The sequence below is a fragment of the Neofelis nebulosa genome, chromosome 10, assembly GCF_028018385.1.
Source record: "Neofelis nebulosa isolate mNeoNeb1 chromosome 10, mNeoNeb1.pri, whole genome shotgun sequence".
Lineage (NCBI taxonomy): Eukaryota > Metazoa > Chordata > Mammalia > Carnivora > Felidae > Neofelis > Neofelis nebulosa.
In genome coordinates this window covers 22,114,978-22,135,096 of record NC_080791.1, presented here as the reverse complement: position 1 = coordinate 22,135,096, position 20,119 = coordinate 22,114,978, and the positions used below count along the sequence as shown (strand labels likewise).

The 20,119-nt window shown below is 48.6% G+C and overlaps 1 protein-coding gene across 9 annotated transcripts in view; it reads right to left on the bottom strand.

Annotated features, from left to right (window-relative positions):
* Positions 1 to 20,119, bottom strand: part of PKNOX2 (PBX/knotted 1 homeobox 2) — a 319,107-nt gene that overhangs the window by 187,310 nt on the left and 111,678 nt on the right. For all 9 annotated transcript variants that reach the window (XM_058687202.1, XM_058687198.1, XM_058687200.1 and 6 more), the window contains one exon: positions 6,736 to 6,805. The gene's annotated coding sequence lies outside the window, so the exon portion shown is untranslated. The remainder of the gene's footprint in view (positions 1 to 6,735; positions 6,806 to 20,119) is intronic.

Below are 20,119 nucleotides of genomic sequence, written 5' to 3'. Positions count from 1 at the left end.
TGGATGGATGGAAGGATGGATGGAAAGATGGATGGATGGAAGGATGGATGGAAGGATGGATGGATGGATGGATGGATGGATGGATGGATGGATGGATGGATAAATGGGGAGGGACACTGGAAAGCATAGCTTTTACCTGCCTAGAGGTAGATCCTGTTGGGACCCAGCCAGTGGGCCCAGTGACAGCTGACCACTGCTTTGCTTCCTGATGTGGATATATTAGTCTCGGTTCCCTCAGCAAAACCAATCCCCACCTCACAGGATCTATGTGAGGATGTGTGACAGGAGGTGCTGACACACGTAGTGCATGAGCTAGCCCACAGAGGTAGTGCCTCCCCACCCAGGAAGTAAAGGTAATGGACAGGCAACTCTGCAGAATCTCAATAGAAATCAGTCTCCTGACTTCCTACTGCCATTGTACATCCTGGGGCTTCAAGGACTTACCAGGGGGTACCTCTCCATCACCCCATCCTCTTCTCCTAGGTGCATTCATTCCTTTTTTCATTCAACCAACCTTGTAGGGTGCCTGTTATGGTCAGGCCTTGTTCTAGGTACTGGGATAGGAGAAGAATAAGATTCAGTCCTTAACTTGGATAGACAGACAAATAACTATATTTAAGGTCCTATAATGACATAGATGAAAAGAAGGAGTGCAGCAGTATTTCACAAAAGCTGGGGGAAGCTCCATAAGGAGATAGTCATAGAGGAGATATGTGAGCTGGGTATTGCAAGAGGAACAGGGGTTACCAGGTCAAGGAGATTCCAGAGAGAGGAAATGGCAAGTGCAAAGGCACTGAGGTGTGAAGTTATACAGAGTATCTGAGGGGAACTGAGCAACTAGGTGTATTTGGGGTATCAGGAGTAGGAATGTGCCCATGTGTCTGAGTGTCTGTAAGTAACAGGGAAGAAGGAACAGCGTGGGGGGTAGGAGATGAAACTGGAAAAGTAGACAGGGTTGAGCTGTGAAGCCCACGGTAAATCAGGCCAAGTAGGCTACGGTCAGCAAAGCACCACTGGGGATTGCGGGGCACAGGCGTGACTGGCCAGATACAACAGTATTAATTAGGCTCCCACTATTCAGGCGCAGCACTAGGCTCCTCCATATATAGGAGATTATCCTTGGCCGACTCTGATGATAAATGAATTTGATGAGGTATTCTCCTCTTTGATTCACGCAATTATCCCTGGAGAAATGGTCAATTTGGGAGCGGTTTCTCCTCTCTGAAGAGCCAGACTGGCTGGCTAACGGCAAAAAGCAAGGGGAGGGTTCCCACATGGCCACCATCTCTCTACCACCACTGCCACCACCACTGCCACCACCACCACCACGCAGTACTTGGAAATCCCTCGCGATCTCCTGGGGATTTGGGAAGAACTTGAGAAGGGATAATAGCAGAGGTGACAGGAGCCAGAGAGGAAGAAAAAAAGGGGGAAATCCCTCGGGTGGAACAAAGATTTATGAGTCTGCGCTTCTACCCAACAGGACAGAAAGGCCGGGTGGGTGGCAGCAGCCAGCTTGTAGCTCCCAAACCCTCAAAGCTTCTCTAGGCCTGCTCACAGCAGGAAGTCTCTCCCTCCCCTTCTTCCTCTTCTCTCCCCTCCCTTCCTTCCCTCCCCTCCTTCTCAGCTCCTCTCCAGAAAGGTTTATGGAGAAGACTCCAAATAGCCCCCTCTCCTGCAGGCATAGTCACACCAACTGAAAGGAGATTTAATTAGCAAAATCTCGTTAGGCAAACGAAATTATCCGTAAGACAATACTCCTCTGGACAGGGGGTATGATTAAACAAAGCCATTAATTGAGAGAGTCGCTTTGGCAGCTCCCCGGATGCATTCATCTCTGGGCAGGCTCCACTTTGCCTCCTTGGGCCAGCCGGAACAGACTCTGCCTCCTCCCGCCGGCTCCACCCGCTCCCCACTTCATCTCCGCTCTTGCAGAGCCCCTCAGTTGGGGCTGCAGACCTCGGCATCTCATCAGCGGCCGCTCTGCCGCCAGATTCCTGCTAAAGTGCCTTGATTGCATAATGTCTATTTGCATAATGTAAATTGCAATCTCCTAGCTCGGGAGGCAGGAATCACAGAACAGCCATTATTTTTTACCACTCCACAAAAATTCTACATTTAGAAAGCAGATTTGCAGCTCAGAAAGCCGTATAAATCTGAATCCGCCAGAAACGCCATTAAATCACACCAATTAAGCCGGACCAACGAAGAGCCCCTGTCACTGTTCTCTGCACACTCAAGGACTCCCAGCCCAGATGGAGGCCACGAGATACTGGAGGCTATGGCAGTGGGGCTGGGCACAGGAGCTGCAAGAGGCAGGGAATTCTGTCGTACAAACCTTAACACACCCCCCATAGGCCTTTGCAACTGCCCCAATCAAGATTTGGAGGAGAAAGGCCGAGAGGCGGGTAGAACTAGTGTGAGTTATTTCTGAAAGAGGACTTCAGCTACCTCCATTTCAATCTCAGTCTGTACTTCCTAACTGATTAAGTTCTTTCCAGCTTATCTCTTAACTCAAACGACCCTGTGCACAAAGCATCCCGTGATGGGAACCAAAACTACCCCCTCAAGCAAGAACAACTGTCCCGACACCAGCAAGACCCCTGTGATTGACCCCAAGACAGTGATGGACCTGACCTTTACCGCCCACCTGCGTGTACCCACCGACCTTTGTCCCACATTTTCCTTATGTTCTTATTTTCAGCATTGTGGAGCTGGTCTTTGAGATTGCTGGGCCACTGTCTTCCTGGTGCCGGCCTCGCTGAAATAAATGCCTTTCTTATGTCACCACCGCTCCTCTCCCTGCCTTTGAATTTCGTCAAGGGCCAGTGGCTGAACTCAGTCTGTTTGGGACCCCCACGCCAGGTGCTCTGGCACCCCTGTGTCCCGGCTACATTTCTTAAGCTCATCACCTGATTGGGGGTGGGTGCACTGTCTCTAGACTTTTCAATTTGTGGAGCGGGAGATCTCGAATCAGGAAGAGGTCGGCACCTTTAGCAGAGGTAATGGAGAGATCTAAGGTGTTTCACACGTGGGCAAAACATCCATGCCTTTAGCAGCTCTTTAATGACTTTTCCTCTCTTCTCCCAAGTCCCCTCCGGCCAAGTGAAAGAAATGGTAGGAGAAATCCTGCTCACACTGGGCGGGGCTAGAATCTGAGCGCTCTTTACAAAGCTGTTTCCTAGGGGTCACTGGGGAGAGAGATGAGTCACAAGGTGCCTGGAAAGGGGCATATTCCCTCTGACAACTACATAAGATCCCAGCTTCCCTGCAGCCAGCCCTAAATCTGGTTACTCTTTTGCCTCTTTATTGCTCATTCAATATTCATTTGTCAAAGGGCAAGATGCTAATGTGTATTATTAAAATATCAATAGTTTATGAGTGAACTTTTATGGAGGATACAGTTAAAGGAGAGATTCTTGACCATCCCTGTCAGGAGCAATGGAGAGGGACAATCTTTTCAACTCCACTTTTTATTTATTTACTGGGTGGATGAAATGACTGAACCGTTTTTTGAGTAGCTATTGAGCGCCAAGAATGGCTTTAGTGCTTTCGCATGCTGGCTTCCCTCCAGTCCCCACAGCAGACCTGGGAAGCGTATACAATCCCATCTCCATTCTGGACATGAGGGCTCTGAAGCCGAAGCAGATACGCCTGGGTCACAAAGGTGCTAAGCCAGGATCCAAACTCATTTTGGGGCTTCAGATCCAATCCCCCCACCTCCAAGTTGGAGCCTTGAAAATACAAATGATCTTTACGTTTTTATCAGTTCCTTCACTTGTCCAAATTAAACTTTAGTTTCCTGACCTACATTTCCCAACTCCAGCACCTTTTTATCAAAACCAAGCCCCCTTATCCCTCTCCTCCCTGTTCCCACCCTTTCAGCATTAGCCATTCTCATATCTCAGCCCTTTGGAGAAATGAATTGGTTGTTTCCACTCTTCTGTTGCTTGAGTTTTGTTTCTATCCTCTTAAGTCACAACAAGGCATCCAGGCACTCAGATTCTCTTCCAAAATTCAGCTGCATCCATGTCAGTAAAATGACAAAGGAAAAGGGGTCTGGTCCCTTAATGGCACAGGTATGTGGCAGAAGGGCAGGAAAAAGAGAGGACACGGGGATCAGATAGGAAAGGCTGCGCAGATTTCCCCAGTCCTCTACAGAGCCCCAGTAGCCTCTTAAGTCCTGATCTTTGGCTGAAACCTCCCCCAGCTTGGAAGGCCATTGAGTTGGGGGTGTGGGGAGCCTTGAATGAAGGCTCTAGGCTTGAGAAATCCTTGGTCACAGATCTAAGTGTCCCGCCATACCTGGCACCTCAAGCTGTGAGTTGCAAACTGGACTACTTTTGCGGAAACGGACACTAATATGGAAGCTTCCACCAGCTGCAGGAACTCCGAACTCCAGCATGTCCTTGGGGGGGTCCCGCTTTGGGAGGAAGCCTAGCCTGGCCTCTCGGGGGGAGGGGCTTTAAACCCAGACATTCCGTGACATGAGGGACAGTTTGATGCCCAAGGATGGGGGTTTCTTCAGCCTGTCTGTGGAAATTATGAGGCTATACTATGTCAGACTTGCCAGGTACCAGTCGTGGTAGATTGTGCTCTCCAAAGATGGTTGCAACAACATATATCCCGTCCCTATCTCTTCCTTTCATGTGCTGTTGACACTCATCCTTCGAGTCATGATGGCAGGGATGTCTGTGTTCCCTTCTTTGAATTGAGGCAGGCCTGTGTAACTGCCCCACCCAAGAGAACATGGTGGAAGTAATGCTGCTTGACTTCGGCAATGCAGCTCCCACCTGGCTCTTGTTCTCATTCAGGGTGCTCCCTTCCTGGCATTCAGCCGCCATGCTGAGAAGGAGCCCAAGCCACCTGGAGCAGTCACATGGGCCTGGCCGGCAGGCCCAGCTAACATCTCAGCCAACCGCTAGTATTAGCCCCCCGAATTATAAGTAAATGAGCCTTCAGTTGATTCCAGCACCCAGCTTTTCACCTGCCTCAGCCGAGATCCCAGACCCAGCGGAACAGAGACAAACTGTCCCTATTGTGCCCTGTTTGAATTCCTGGCTCACAGAATATGCACATAAAAAACACTGTTAAGACACTAACTTTTGGGGTGGCTTGTTACACAGCCACAGTAACTGGAACACCGCTGGAATGAAACAGAATGTTTGCTGCTTCCCTCTCAAATCCAGCCTTCACAGGTCTTCACTCAGACTATTCCCTCCTCAAGTGGCCCCAGGCCCTCTGAGCCCACCCCCCCCCCCACTTCCTTCCAAAAGGCAGGGTCCTCATGCTCTTATCTCTCAATGCAGGTCCAAGAGTGTGTTCCTAAGTGAGGGGGCTTCCCCTGGACACGTGTGGGGGGCCCTCGGCCGCAGGGAGGGAACATGCACATCTTTTCCCCCACTCTCCACTCTCATTAAGGTTCACGCTCAGCTTGCTTCTCTCATACTTGACTTGACTTATGAGGCCCCTTTAACCTCTAGTGCGAGGAGACAAGATTCTCACCAAGGTCTATCTACGCTGGCTCCCCCAGCCCCCGGCTGCATCTCCCAGGTAGGCTTTCCCGGAACAGGATGGAGAGAGGCACCCTTCCCTGCCGCCCCCCCACCCTCCCCCCTCCCACTGGGGCCCGGGGATCCGACCACTCCAGAGCCTGGGTTGTGGAGGAGGTGCCCTGGGAGCCGCAGCCCGTCAATCACAGAGGCGACCAGCACTGAATCGCAGGCCATTAGGCGGGAGGGCCGGCGCCCTGCTCACTCACCGGGCAGCCATCGGCAGGATGTTAGACGATCGCATGGCGGCCATTCTTATGATTTATTCAAATACTCATTACAGTCAATCTATTTTTACACAGAGGTGAAGATGTGCGCTGATAACGGTTAATCATTTATAATTCCATGGACTGGTTGGAAGCCAATGTACTATCAAAGGCGCGGCAGCAGCCCAGCCTCCGGTAGCCCCAGAAGCGGGGTGGGGAAACTACATAGCCTGGGCGACCCAGTCTTCTGGCTAACATCTGCTGAGCAGAGACCAGGTTGAGGGTGCAGTGGGAACACGGAGACCCCGGAATCCCAGACTGCCCTCCAGGAGCTCACAGCCCGGCTGGGGGGCGCGCAGGAAGATGCCGGTCAGGGGGGAGGTTGCCATGTGAGCACAGAAGAACTTCAGGAGAGGGAGAAATCACTTCTAGCTGGACTTACTAAAGAAGGGTTCGAGGAGCAGGCTCGACTTAGGCTGGGTCCTGCAGGTGGGTAGACTTTTGCCAAGCGGGAGAGCCAAAATGAGCACGTGAGCTTAAGGTGGTGTTATCATTGCCACCAGCAGTGTCCCCCTTCCCCTCCCTCACGCCGCCCTAAAAATCAACCATGTGTCAAAGCCAGTGTGGGCTTTCCCTGACTCCCCAGCTTAGCCCACAGATGACAATGGCTGGGGTCTGGGTTGGCCTTGCAAACTCAAGAGCTTCCCTCTCCAACACTCATGACACACATAATACATCAGGTCCACCTTAATGCATAATCAATAAAGTCTAATTAAATAGGATGTCATATTACAGGGCTTCTTTGTCACATTCAGACCTAATCTAATTAGAAGTCCACTGTATTTTACATTCTGACTAGCTCATTGTTGAGGATTTCTCTTGCACAATTGCATGACTGTTAAAGATTAGGTTCAGGGCTGGTCTTTAACCCATAACCTTATTGAGTCAGCCTGGAAACACCAATCAAAGTTACTTACAGTTCACAGTCCCTTTTCTGGTGAGCGGCATGGAGGACAGAAAGCCTCAGAATCCTGCTCCAGACTTCACCTGTCAATAAAAGAAAACGTTTTTTTATAGATGTGTATGATTCTGCTGAGTGAGAGCTCTGAGTGAGAGCCAACGTGGGATGAGGGTAAACTCAGGAGTCGTTCTGGCTCAGGAGCAGCACAGGACTACAGCTCTATTCCCACAGTCCTGAGTGGGAAAACTTCCCGATCCAGACACTCTTGGTGCAAAATGATCATTGTTTAGACAGCTAACCAGGACAGAGAGAGAGGATCACTCCCTCCTTACCTGCTTGCTGCCTCAATTTCTTGCGAGTTTCATCCCCTTCCCTATAGGAATCCCAGAATAAAACAGGCTCATGGCTGTTGAGAGCCCTGAGCTGACCAAGGCAATAATCATTTACTGATGCCTCCCGTCTGAAGGGAGACCCCATGCAGAGGGACAGAGCTGAACGGCCCCTGTGAAAGCTTGCAACCTACATGGGGAAGGCTGTGAAAAACTAGCAAACCACAAAGCCCAGGTTGTTGTTTATGGCAGGATTATGGAAAATCTGGATGGAAGAGAGAAATTTCAAGGAAAGGTGAAGAGTGCAGTTGGGCTAGATGGGGAAGAATGATGAGGGAAGGACTGGAAAGATAAAAAAATGTGACTGCTTTTAATTCTCTTTCTGGAAATAGAGCAACAACAACAAGAAAAACCCAGCACATACTTATGAGTGTCTGCTCCGTGATCGACGCTGGCTAGGTGCAGCAGGAATAAAATCCCACGGATGGGTCCTGCTATAAAAATGCTGCCACGTCATTCGGGAAATAAGATTACCCATATGGAACATCACCAGATATTGTGCAAGACAAGGCTATATGCACAGTAGTGCTGAGCTGTGTGGTAGGGACTATAATTCTCTCTCCACAGAGAAATGAAGTTGGCAAGAGCTGAGGTGCTCAAGAAGTATTTGGGCATAGGGAGAACTTGCATGGGGCCTTGGAGATTGGCAAGATTTGGCCAGCAGAAGGGTGCAAGAGGGCATTCGTGGAAAGGGAGCAATCCAGGCATGGATGAGAGGGGGGCAGCATGGGAGTGCCCTGGGACAAGGCAGAGGCTGTTTTGCCTGAAAGCAACCAGGAGAGACCAACACTGAATAAGCCAGATGGGGCCAGAGCATCTAAGGCTGTGAGTGTCAGGCCGAGAGGCCAGGCTGGGGGTAGGAGCTGGAAGAGAGCCATTGAAAGTTTTTCAACAAGGAAATGACACGAAGAAGAGGAACCCCCTTGCCCCGACCCCTCTAATAATATTTTCCCTTTAATTAAGACAGACTTCTTGGAAGCGGTGGAATTTCAGACAGAAGATTTGGCCGTGGGCCATACCGTGATGTGCTCATGAAAAGAAAATGTCCCTCTTGTTCAGGATGGTGTCCGTACTTCCTCTGGGGCTGTCTACTAACATCTGCATGACCAAGATGAATGGCTCAAGGAGGCACCTCTGAGACAAGGACCACATCTTATGCATCTTTATAGCCCCAGAACCTCGCCAAGTGCCCACCATGGTTCTCTGTGTACGTCTGTTGAAATGTTCATTGGTAGACCCTGTTCATTCCAAACAGAATCTACAACCAGCACCTTGGGACCAGCCATGGATGGGCAGTGGTTGGCAGTGGGCTCCAGCTTACGTTCTTTTGAACAACTGCCATGCTGCTACTGAGCACGTGTGAACTCAGTGTAAGAAGTCTCTAGATAGAATTGCATGCAGTGGTGCTTTATCCCTGCCCTCTGGGATTGTGTGTTGAGACACCAGCACCTGAGAAGAAGATATGTCAGACTTCTCATTTACATATGCTGTAAAGCTGGGAAGGATAGCCTCTCCTGGAGAGGTGGGTTCAAAAGTGTTAGAAAGCTTTTAACAAGCTGAAAGAAGGGGCCAAAACTACAAAGTCCAAGTTTTCCTCTACCAGTTTTTGTTTCTTGCACAATAACATCACGACAGCCGTAAATGAGGTAACTTTGAAGATGAAGGAATATGGCCCACCATCCCATCACTCTGACCCATCAAATTATTACATCTTATGTCCACATGCAAATCCATTTTTCTTTTTTACAGAATTGTAGAAAAAGATTTGACAAGGATACATTCACCAAATCCCACTCTCACATTCAAAAGTCAATCGCAAAAACACCAAACAGGGTAACCTGGTTAAAAAAAAAAAAAGAAAAAAAAAGATGTGGGTTATTTGAGTTTAACAGAAGCTCAGGATGACCCCAGAGTGTGGTGTTGCTTTGAAATCCATTACATGTGATCTTAAGTTGCGTTCCCATATAGTGTCCAACGGAGGGATGAACCGTCCCCTCACTCTTGACTTATCAATCCATATTAATTTAAGATGCAGTTTTGACATCCCATTTAATGTAGTTTTTAAATTAAAATTTTTTTTTAATGTTTATTTATTTTTGAGAGAAAGAGAGAGGCAGACTGCAAGCAGGGGAGGGGCAGAGAGAGAGGGGGAGACACAGAATCTGAAGTGGGCTCCAGGCTCTGATCTGTCAGCACAGAGCCCGACATGGGGCTTGAATTCACGAACTGCGAGATCATGACCTGAGCCAAAGTCGGACGCTTAACCGACTGAGCCACCCAGGCTCCCCAGCCCATGACTCTTATAAAGGATGTCTACTGGCTGACTCTCTAGAATACTGAGGAGTCTGAAGAGGAAAGACAACGTAGGCCAAGAGCGAGGGAAGGGTGCAGAGGGCATGCAAATTATCCCACCAGTCCCTTCTGTGTTTTTCTCTCAACCCACTCCCTTGATTGTGGGACTGAACTATAATTAGATCAGGGAAACTGAGGCCTGGGATGGATGAGGTGGTTTGCCGAATTGGATAAGCCACTTGCTTTGAGGACGGGCTGATTTGGGCTCAATACAAAAACCAATTTCTTTTTTTGTTTTTTTGTTTTTAATGTTTTTATTTATTTTTTCGGGGGTGGGGAGGGGTAGAGAGGGGAGAGACACAGAATCCGAAGCAGGCTCCAGGCTCTGAGCTATCAGCACAGAGCCCAACACGGGGCTTGAATTCACAAACCGTGAGATCATGACCTGAACCAAAGTCGGACGCTTAACCGACTGAGCCACCCAGGCACCCCCCACCGCCCCCGCCTCCATTTCAATATCTTTGACAGTGAAGAGGGGAGGTGAGCAAAGATGTCCAGTGGCTAAAGCTCGGGTTAAAAGTTTAGCCGTTAAAAGCTCAAGCTCTGGAACCAGCCTGCACAGTTTTCCATCCTGGCTCCACCACTTACTAGTGGGATGGACACGTTACTTAACTTCTCTGTGCCTCAGTTTTCCATCTGTAAAATGGGGCTAATAAGGGTTCTACCTCTGAGGTTAGTGTGAGGACTGAATGATTTTGTATCCTGCAAAGTGCTTGGGACAGTGACTCACACAAAATAGCCACTCGCTGAATGTTAGCTATTGTCATTGCTATTTTGTTGTCACTGTTTTCATTCCTAGGAGGCTGTGTCCCTTAGGACACAGGGCTTTGTCCGTAAGATTACCCGTCCTTCTCCCACATGGTGGTCCCCTAAATATTTGAAGAAATTGTATGAAAGAAGGACTGTGTTACACTAGACAATAAGATTAGGACTAACTGGTCGATGTTAGAGGAAGTCAACCTTCAGTTCGATATAAGAAAGAAGCCTCTAGCAATGAGAACCATCCAAAAATGAGCTAGGCTTCCTCAGAAGGTAGTGAGCTCCCCAACCCTGGAAGGAGAATCTGCACTGGGTGAGAAGGTGCTCCAACCATGGTCTTCCAGACATGGCGTCACCCATCTATGAAAGGTTAAAAAAAAATTAGGAGTCTGATAGGGTTGACAAACTTCTATATTGATAAAACATGATACTGTCTTCATTTATCATCATTTCATAAAGTAACTCAACCCCCAAAGTAAGGGGAGTAACAGGACCATTCTTTGAATTGAATAAATACAGCATCATGGAATGCATTCCCTCTCCCTCTCTTTCTACCTCTCTCTCTTTGTCTGTCTGCTCTCTCTCTCTCACACATGCACGCACACACACATGTGTGCACACACATGTTAATATGTGACCTCTCCATGCTGTCCTTAGTTTTCACTCATGATCAGTGGAAAAGTCTACTTTAACTGGCACTGATCCACGGACACATGCTGGGGAACCACCTATGTGCCATGTATTTTAGAGCCTTCCAGAGCCAGCAGTGTGTGGTCCTGGCAGGCAAGGGATCATGTCAAAAGCCTTCAGACAAGCAGCCGTGCAATAATAGGAACAGAATTTAAACTCAGGCCTGTCTTGTTCACCATGAAAATAAAATGGAACTATAAATGAGACTGACCACTCACATTTATAAATATGAGGAAACTTGCGAAATGGTTAATGAGGAACGAGTTGTTGAATGTTTGTCTGGGAATGAGGTAGAAGAGGGACAGAACAAAGCTTCCTGCAGGAGGTAGCACATGCTCCAGGAGAGCTGAGTGGCACCCGTGGAGCACGCCCAGGAAAGCTGGAAGGCTGGAGAGAGATGAACGTAGGGCTTAGCAAGGGCATGAGTCTAACACAGAGAACACACAGAACACGAGTCTAACACTAGGCCTGGGGTGTTCACCAGACATGGGTTCACACCCTCACTCTGTCATTAACTTACTGCGTGATCCTGGACAAGAAACTTTACCCCCTCCGTGCCTCTGTTTCCCCATAGGCAAAATGATATGGTTAGACTACTAGATAATCCTTAAACCAAAATTCCATCTGATATCTATATACCTGTGAGGTTGCCCAGACTAACCTGCCAGGGAGGGCTCTAAGTCTCATGCTAAGGCACCTCAGTATATCACCCTGGTTAAGAGTAAAGATGTGGGAACCAGGTAGTTCTGGATTCAAACCTAGGTCCATCGTTAACCTAACCTTAATCTCTATAAACCTCAATTTTCTCCTGTTTAAAAGGTAGGGGGTTAATAGTAGCATCTTTAAAATTTTTTTTTAAATGTTTATTTAGTTTTTAAGAGAGAGAGAGGCAGGGGGATGGGCAGAGAGAAAGGGTGACACAGAATCCAAAGCAGGCTTCAGGCTCTGAGCCGTCAGCACAGAGCCTGATATGGGGCTCGAACTCACGAACCGTGAGATCATGACCTGAGCCGAAGTCGGACGCTTAACCGACTGAGCCACCCAGGGGCCCCAACAGTAGCATCTTTAAATGAGATGATGCAGGGGCGCCTGGGTGGCTCAGTCGGTTAAGCGTCCGACTTCAGCTCAGGTCACAATCTCGCGGTCCGTGAGTTCGAGCCCCGTGTCGGGCTCTGGGCTGATGGCTCAGAGCCTGGAGCCTGCTTCCGATTCTGTGTCTCCCTCTCCCTCTGCCCCTCCCCCATTCATGCTCTGTCTCTCTCTGTCTCAAAAATAAATAAAAACGTTAAAAAAAAATTAAAAAAATTTAAAAAAAATTAAATGAGATGATGCACCCAGAGCTGCCTGGAACATACTAATAATAATAAATGAGGATTTTTGTTGTTTTTATGTGTTCTGAGCTAAGGCAGGCAGCAACTGAATGGAAAAGGAGAATGAGAGGCAAATCAAGAAGATTGAGGCCTTCTGCATTTATCCCACTGCCCATGACAAGCTTTTCAGGTCTTGCCCCAGCCAGACCTTTGGGATGAGGACAAATTATGACAACCCATTCTGGGGCACCAAGAGTCTCTCTGGATGCTCTTCTCTGAAAGCCCATCCACAGGCATAAGAGCAAAACTTCCAAGAAGACAAAACGTGAAGAGACCATTCCAGAAGGAAACCCTTGAAGGACCACCCATCCATCCAGACGGTGTGTCCTGTGTCTCCCCACCTCACTGCCGAGGCTTCTCTCTGTTCCACCTGTGCTCCCCCCATCACCCTCTCTGTTCCACCTCTGCTCCCCCATCACCTGGCAAGAGCTTCCAATTATTTATTTACACTTGTTGAATGAGGTTGTCAGTGGCAGCCCTGTAGGCTCTGACCAGCAGGCTCTAAATCACACAATAACTAGGTAGCTGAAAATAGATAAAATTACCTGGCACTAAATACTTGGCTCTGAGATGCAACCCCCACCCCCGCCCCCCACCAGCCCTCACTGAGGGTGCAGCCTTTCTTGAAGCCTGGTAAGAGCCAATGCTAATGCCACACCTGTCTTCAGCCCCTTGGGCCACGGGCAGTGCTGGTCGCCCTGTTGCAGAGGGAATGGAAGAGCTCCCTGGGTCATGCTCCCCAGGCCTCTAATCTTGGGCCCATACCTGTAAGTACAGGTTCACATATAAACCCCTCTAAGGAATGCTGGCACTGGTGGGCTAATCCTAACGACTTTAATACACAGGAGAAGGACCCGGAGGCCCTCGTGACCTGTCTGCATCCGATGGGAGTGCGGTGGGGGCTTCCAGGGCGGCGGGGCCCTCTACAGAGGCAAACCCTCAGGAGCTACAGGACCTGCTCACAGGGCAGCCTCCCCGGCCCCATGGACATCCTCGGAGGATTGCTGATTCTCCGTTAGGAGTCTCACTGCCCTTTTCCCCACGGCATCGTCGTCAACCTGCCTTAGGCCTTCTCTCTCTTCCAGGGCCCTAATTGGTCTCCCAGCCTCCAGCCTCACCCCATTTTTGCCCGTGTACCACCTCCCCTCAGCCCGGCATCTTTCTGGAACACAAATTTGATTGTGGCCACTCCTCCTTAAAACCCTTCCATGACGCCTCATTGTCTGACAGGCGTTGCCAACTGGCAGTCCCTCCATGGACTCTTGCTTGTCTGGAATTTTTATAAATTCTGCCAACATCTCAAAAGTGGGAAATTTCAAATTTTAACCATCTGTATTTCTAACTTTTCTCCAAAGGTCAGGTGACCTAACAATGCCAATCCTGCATTTCCACATGGCAATCACTAGATGATGCTGAGTATTGGCCACCTCCTTTCATAGTTTTTTATTATTTACTTTTGAGAAAGACAGAGTGTGAGCAGAGGAGGGGCAGAGAGGGGGAGAATCTCAAGCAGGCTCCGTGCAGAGCCTGACACGGGGCTCGAACTCACGAACAGTGAGATCATGACCTGGGCCGAAATCAAGAGTCAGATGCTTAACTGACTGAGCCACCCAGGCACCCGAGTCACCCCCTTTTAATCACTCACGGGTCCTCCTGTTTCCCCTGAGAGAAGGCAGATGTCACCCTGGAAGTCTCTCCCGTCACAGGGTCAGACACCTAGAGTCTGACTTATTCTGCCTGCTGAAGAGGTTCGGGTTCAAAGTGACAGCACAGGGGTGGGTGGCTCATTATGTTCTCAGCTGTTCGGTGCCAGCGGGAGGGTGGATGACAGGATTCAGGAAAATACCAGCACTACCAGGCAGGCCCGCCTGAGTGTCCTTCCCTCCCACCTGGGCAATGCCACTCCTAGCCTGGAGACAGACGGCAAAGGTCCTAGGGCGGCTCTCCTGGAATGCCAACGGCTACAAGGCAGGTGCTGAACAAGCCCCGCCCACTTTATTCCTGAGGCCCCACCCCTGGGCCCAGCCTCTCCCCACCCCGGCTCAGGAGCGGCCGTACCCCCTCCCTTTATTTCCATCCCACTGTTCCTATCAAAGCCCTAACAGCACATATTTTGTTAATTGTACAAACCTAATGGGGGAATGCATTGGCAAAAAAGGGTAATGGCCATCAGACCAGCAATAAAACAAAATTAATGGCCCATAGGAAGAAATCATGTCCACTTAATCCCGGCTCTGAAACTCTAATAGAATAATGGAATACCAACGGAGGGTTTTTTTCTCTCTATGCAGATTGCTTACACCATGTTAATCACTTGCAAAGCAGGCCACATACCACTCTGGCTCACATGACCCTCCAGGGAAAGGAGCAGACCAGAAACATTTAGTGCAAGGCTCATTACTGACAGGCACCACCACAGCAACACCTTCCCTCTCTCCCTCCTTCCCCCAGGTGACTCTGGGACAGCCGGTATGGGGTGTCATTGAGAGCCATGAGGCGTGGTGGGCCGGAAAGCAAGACACATAATACCTAATAATAGCAAACATTTATTGAGTGCTTACTATGTGCCAGACACTGGGCCAGCTAAGCACTTTCTATATACTGTATTACTGGATCCAATGTTCATCTTCTATCGCTGGCTGAGCAGTCTAACAAGGTAGCTGCCGGCCACGTGTGGCTTTTTAAATTCAAATCCTAATTGATTAAAATGAAATAAAATTTAAAATTCAGGGTTCAGCCTCACCGGCCACATTTCAAGTGCTCGACAGCCACACGTATCTGGTGGCTATTGTACTGGAAGGTTCACATGGAGTACGTTTCCATCATCGCAGAACGTTGTATTAGAGCCTGCTCTAGAATACTGAGGCCATTCTATCTTGCTCATTTAACAGATTCAGAAGTCAAGGCGCAGAGAGGTGAGGCAAGCCGCCCAAGGTCATGCAGCTGAAATACGGCTGGGTTGGGTTCTAACCCAGCTCTATCTCAATCTGGCTCCAGAATCCCCAGCCTACCCACCACTTCCTGGCAGAACAAGCAGTCAAGCCTGCAGGAAAGTCTTTTGAGGGAAGTTAGCAGTAGAAAGGCTCTTCTGGGTTGTCTTCAGCACCCACCCACTCCCTGGCACCCAGAGAGCAGACAGACCCCCAGTGCTCCACTTGGGAGAGCCAGCTCCGTGGGTGTGTCAAACTGGGAAGGTCATCTGGAGAGAGGGAGGACTTTACAGATCATCTAGCCCCACCTCCTTCAAGTTATGAATGAAGAAACCAACGTACAGAAAAGTTAAGTGGCTTGCCCAAGGTCAAACAGAATTAGAACTACAATCCAGGTTTCCTGACCACCAGTCTTCACTGGCCAAAGGAGAGGACAAAGCAATGCCCAGACTAGTGTGCAGTCACAGGTGAGAGGAGGAAGAGGTGTCCCTCCCACCTTCCTGGAGAGTCCTGGGCCAGGTTGGAAGTGGCTGGGATGAGTTTGAGGGTACTGGGCTCTGAGGAAAAGCAGGAAAGGAAGAAGGGTGGGGACGGTCAGGCCTAGAAGATGTACTGGTTAAAAGCATGACATTGGGTCACTACTATCTTTTGGGAAAATAGTATACGGAATCTACTGTCATTGAAAATACACTGACTGACCAAGCAGCCCCAATTTGAGAATGTATCCTACAGGGAAAAAGTGGCAGGTGCACAGGGATAATGTGGCAGCATCTATCGTGGGGAAAAGTCTAAAGCAACGTGGATGTCCACCAATAGGGGAATGGTTGGATAACTCCTGGTACAACCATACTGTAAATACATGAGGGCATTAAAAAGAATGAGTTCGACCGACACCTTTTGCCAGGCAAAATGGCCATAACGTTCAAAATAAGAAAAGTAAGTAGCAGAGGATGTGTGTGGAGTGATTCCAAGTTTATAAAAACAGAGAAAACTCTAGGACGAGTTGATCCCTTTGCATGTGTTTGTGTGAGCACGGAGGCAGCGTGGAAGGGGTGGCCCAGGGTGTTCACACTGGTGCGGATGGGGCACTGGAAAGACAGGGATGAAGGCACACCGTTTTTAGCACATCTTAGCCTTGTTGCCGGTGCAGGGAACACCGTCACCTCTGTAATTTTTGCGAAGAAACTTAATAAAGGAAGAGACAAATATTTGACAAAAGAAGAAAAAAAAAGAGAAGTCAGATTCCAAACCTGCCTCACTCACTAGCTTCACGGCCTTGGCAAGTTCCTTAATCTCACTCCATCTTGATTTCTTTGCCCAGACACTGATGATAATAGTATCATGTCATGAGGTGGTGGGGAGACTGGTGGGAAAACGAGTTTATAGCTGCTCAACAATTGGGGCCTTTCTATCAGAGGGGAAAATCTGCCGAGTACATGGAGGGACTTCCTGGGCCACCTCTCCAGGGCGGTCTGAGAGCCATGGCCAGGGCTCCCTACACACCCCTCAGAGCCCCTATATTTTGCCATACAACCATTTTATCTATTCATTTTTATTTTTTATTATTTATTTATTAAAGTTTATTTATTTATTTTGAAGGAGATAGCGGAGGGGGGCGGGGGTAGAGAGAGAGGGAGAGAGAGAATCATGAACCGTGAAATCATGACCTCAGCCAAAATCAAGAGCCAGGTGCTGAACCAACTGAGCCACACAGGTGCCCCTATTTATTTATTTATTTATTTGTTTGTTTGTTTATTTATTTATCTTGAGAGACAGAGAGAAGGTGAGAGCACTCATAAGTGGGGGAGGGGCAGAAGGAGATAGAATCCTAAGCAGGCTCCATGCTCAGAGACGTGCCTGACATGGGGCTGGACCCCACAACTGTGAGATCATGACCTGAACAGAAATCAAGAGTCAGACACTCAACCAACGGAGGCACCCAGGAACCCCCCCACCCTCCCATGCCCCGCCGTACAACGATTTTAATGCATCTCTCTGTCTATCAGACTGTAAGATCTTTACAGGTAGGAATAGTGCCTTGGTTATTTATTCATTCATTCAATCATTCAAGTTAATAACTTAAAAATTATGTCTTAGGCATGTGTACCTGCACTGTGCCTGACATCAAAGATACAACAATGAAGAAGACAGAAAAGTCTCCGCTTTCATGGAGATCACATGCTAATGGAGGAAACAAACTACTTATACACACGTATATAGTCCAGTGGTGATAAGCACTAGGAAGAGGAATGCAGCATGACAAGGGAGCAGAAGTGACTGGGGAGGGGACAGGGGCATTTTAGAGAGAGAGGACAGGAAAGAGCCTCTGGACCTCTCTGGGAAAGCGTCCTTTGAGGCACATGCCACAGACCTGGTGAAGCCAGTGGTTGTATTCAAAAGATGTTAGTTTAAGGGGCGCCTGGGTGGCTCAGTCAGTTAAGCATCCGCCTTTGACTCAGGTCATGATCTCACAGTTCATGAGTTCAAGCCCCGTGTCAGGCTTTCTGCTGTCAGCACAGAACCTGCTTCGGATCCTGTCCCCCTCTATCTCTGCCCTTGCCTCTCTCTCTCTCTTAAAAATAAATAAATACACTTTAAAAAAGGCGTTAGTTTAAGAATAAAATAAAAATAGGCTGGTGGGAGAGTGGAGGATAATTAAGACACTTCAAAAATATGCCTCCACCCAAAAGAACTGAAAGGGGGGACCCAGATGTTTGCACACCCCTGTTCTTAGCAGCGTTACTCATAAGAGCCAGAAGGTGAGAGCAGCCATAGTGTCCGTGGACAGATGAATGGAGGAACAGAAGCGTTATATGGATACTGACATATCACTGAGCCTTCAAAGGAAAGCCACGTGGATAAACCTGGAGCGATACGACGCCAAGTGAAGCAATCCAGTCACCAAAGGACAAAAACTGTCTGATTCCACTCACGTGAGGTACCCAGAGGAGTCATATTTGTAGCGATGGAGGGTAGAATAGTAGCTGCAAGGGGCTGGGAGGGAAGGGAGAGGCAGGGTTAGGGTTTAACAGATAACAGGTTGTAGTTTTGTAAGATAAAAAGTGTTCTGTGCATAGATGGTGGTGATGATTGCACAACACTATGAAAGTACTTAATGCCACTGAACTGTGCACTTAAAAGTGGTTAAGATGGTAAATTTTATGTGATACGCATTTTACCACAATTTTATTTTATTATTTTCAACGTTTATTTATTTTTGGGGGAGAGAGAGAGATAGCACAAGTGGGGGAGGAGGGGCAGAGAGAGACAGGGACAGAGGATCTGAAGCAGGCTCTGTGCTGACAGTAGAGAGCCTGATGCAGGGCTCGAACTCAGGAGCTGTGAGATCACGACCTGAGCTCAAGTCAGGCGCTTAACCAACTGGACCACCCAGGCGCCCCTATCACAATTTAAAAAAATACACGCGGGGCGCCTGGATGGCGCAGTCGGTTAAGGGTCCGACTTCAGCCAGGTCACGATCTCGCGGTCCGTGAGTTCGAGCCCCGCGTCAGGCTCTGGGCTGATGGCTCGGAGCCTGGAGCCTGTTTCCGATTCTGTGTCTCCCTCTCTCTCTGCCCCTCCCCCGTTCATGCTCTGTCTCTCTCTGTCCCAAAAATAAATAAAAAACGTTGAAAAAAAAAATTTAAAAAAAAAAAAAATACACGCCACCACTAACTTCTCAGAAAAAAAAAAAAAAAAAAAAAAAAGAGCCCGGGATGTTAAAGAGCAGGAGGAGAAGCAGCTGACAGCCAAGGTGAGGCTAAGGGAGCCCAGGGCGGACACAGAGAGCAGGGAACCCCAAGTCTCTGAGGCCCAGGGGAGAGAACACAGAGGGGCGGCTGCCAGGCAGAAAGGGACAGAAGCTCCCAGGCCAGTCTGCTGACAGGAAAGGCAACTTTCCTGTGGAAACGTCTGAGCCAAGGCGATTCCAGAGTGCCGGTACTGGATAAATGAGACACAATTTAGGGTAAAAAAGAAAAGAAAAAAACGTTTTTAAACTGTTGGGAAGTAGGAAGCAACTGGTAGAGAGTTGGGCCACTCTCTAACTTGAGATGAAAGTCCCACAAATCCACTGCAGGAGATCTAAAAGGAAAAGGGAATAAGAAGCTGAGAACATGATGAGGGGTTTTGGGCCCTTCACCCGATGCAGCCGTGGGCAGCTTGGTGCGTTGGAAAGCGTCTTAGGGCCCAGGAGACAGTCCTATCTTTGTGCCCCTTTGACCTTATGGGGTCTTTGACCTTGTCTGGGCCTCAGTTTCTTCATCTACTGAACTGAGTGTCTGGAACAGGGCAAGAGGAATCTTACATTTTTAGGGGTCCACAAACCCCTTGCGATTTTATCCAGAATGGCATTTGTGTGTACATTTTTCTATGGAGGGATTTATACATTTTTACCAAGATTTCAAGGCTGTCCGTGTCCCCAGGAAGGTTAAGAATTGGTGGAAGAGATATTCACTAGGCTCACATTAAGCTAGAAAGTTCTAAGCTTCCCAGAAATCTTGAGCTGGACACCAGTAAATACTTAGGCCTCGAGTAAATCAAAATGTTTATTCCTGCTTTGCCCGCAACACAGAGATATTGTAAAAACGAAGCGAAATAATTATATATTCCGAAAAGTTAAAATTATTTCTCTCATGCAAGTAACTATGATGATCGTTATTGTTGGAGTGTTGCAGAAAGAAAGAGTAGCTCTAATTCTGTGTCTCCCTCTCTCTGCCCCACCCCCGTTCATGCTCTGTCTCTCTGTCTCTCAAAAATGAATTAAAAACATTAAAAAGAAGGAAAGGAAGGAAGGAAGGAAGGAAGGAAGGAAGGAAGGAAGGAAGGAAGGAAGGAAGGAAGGGAGGGAGGGAGGGAGGGAGGGAAGGAGGGAGGGAGGGAGGGAGGGAGGAAGGAAGGGAGAGTAGTTC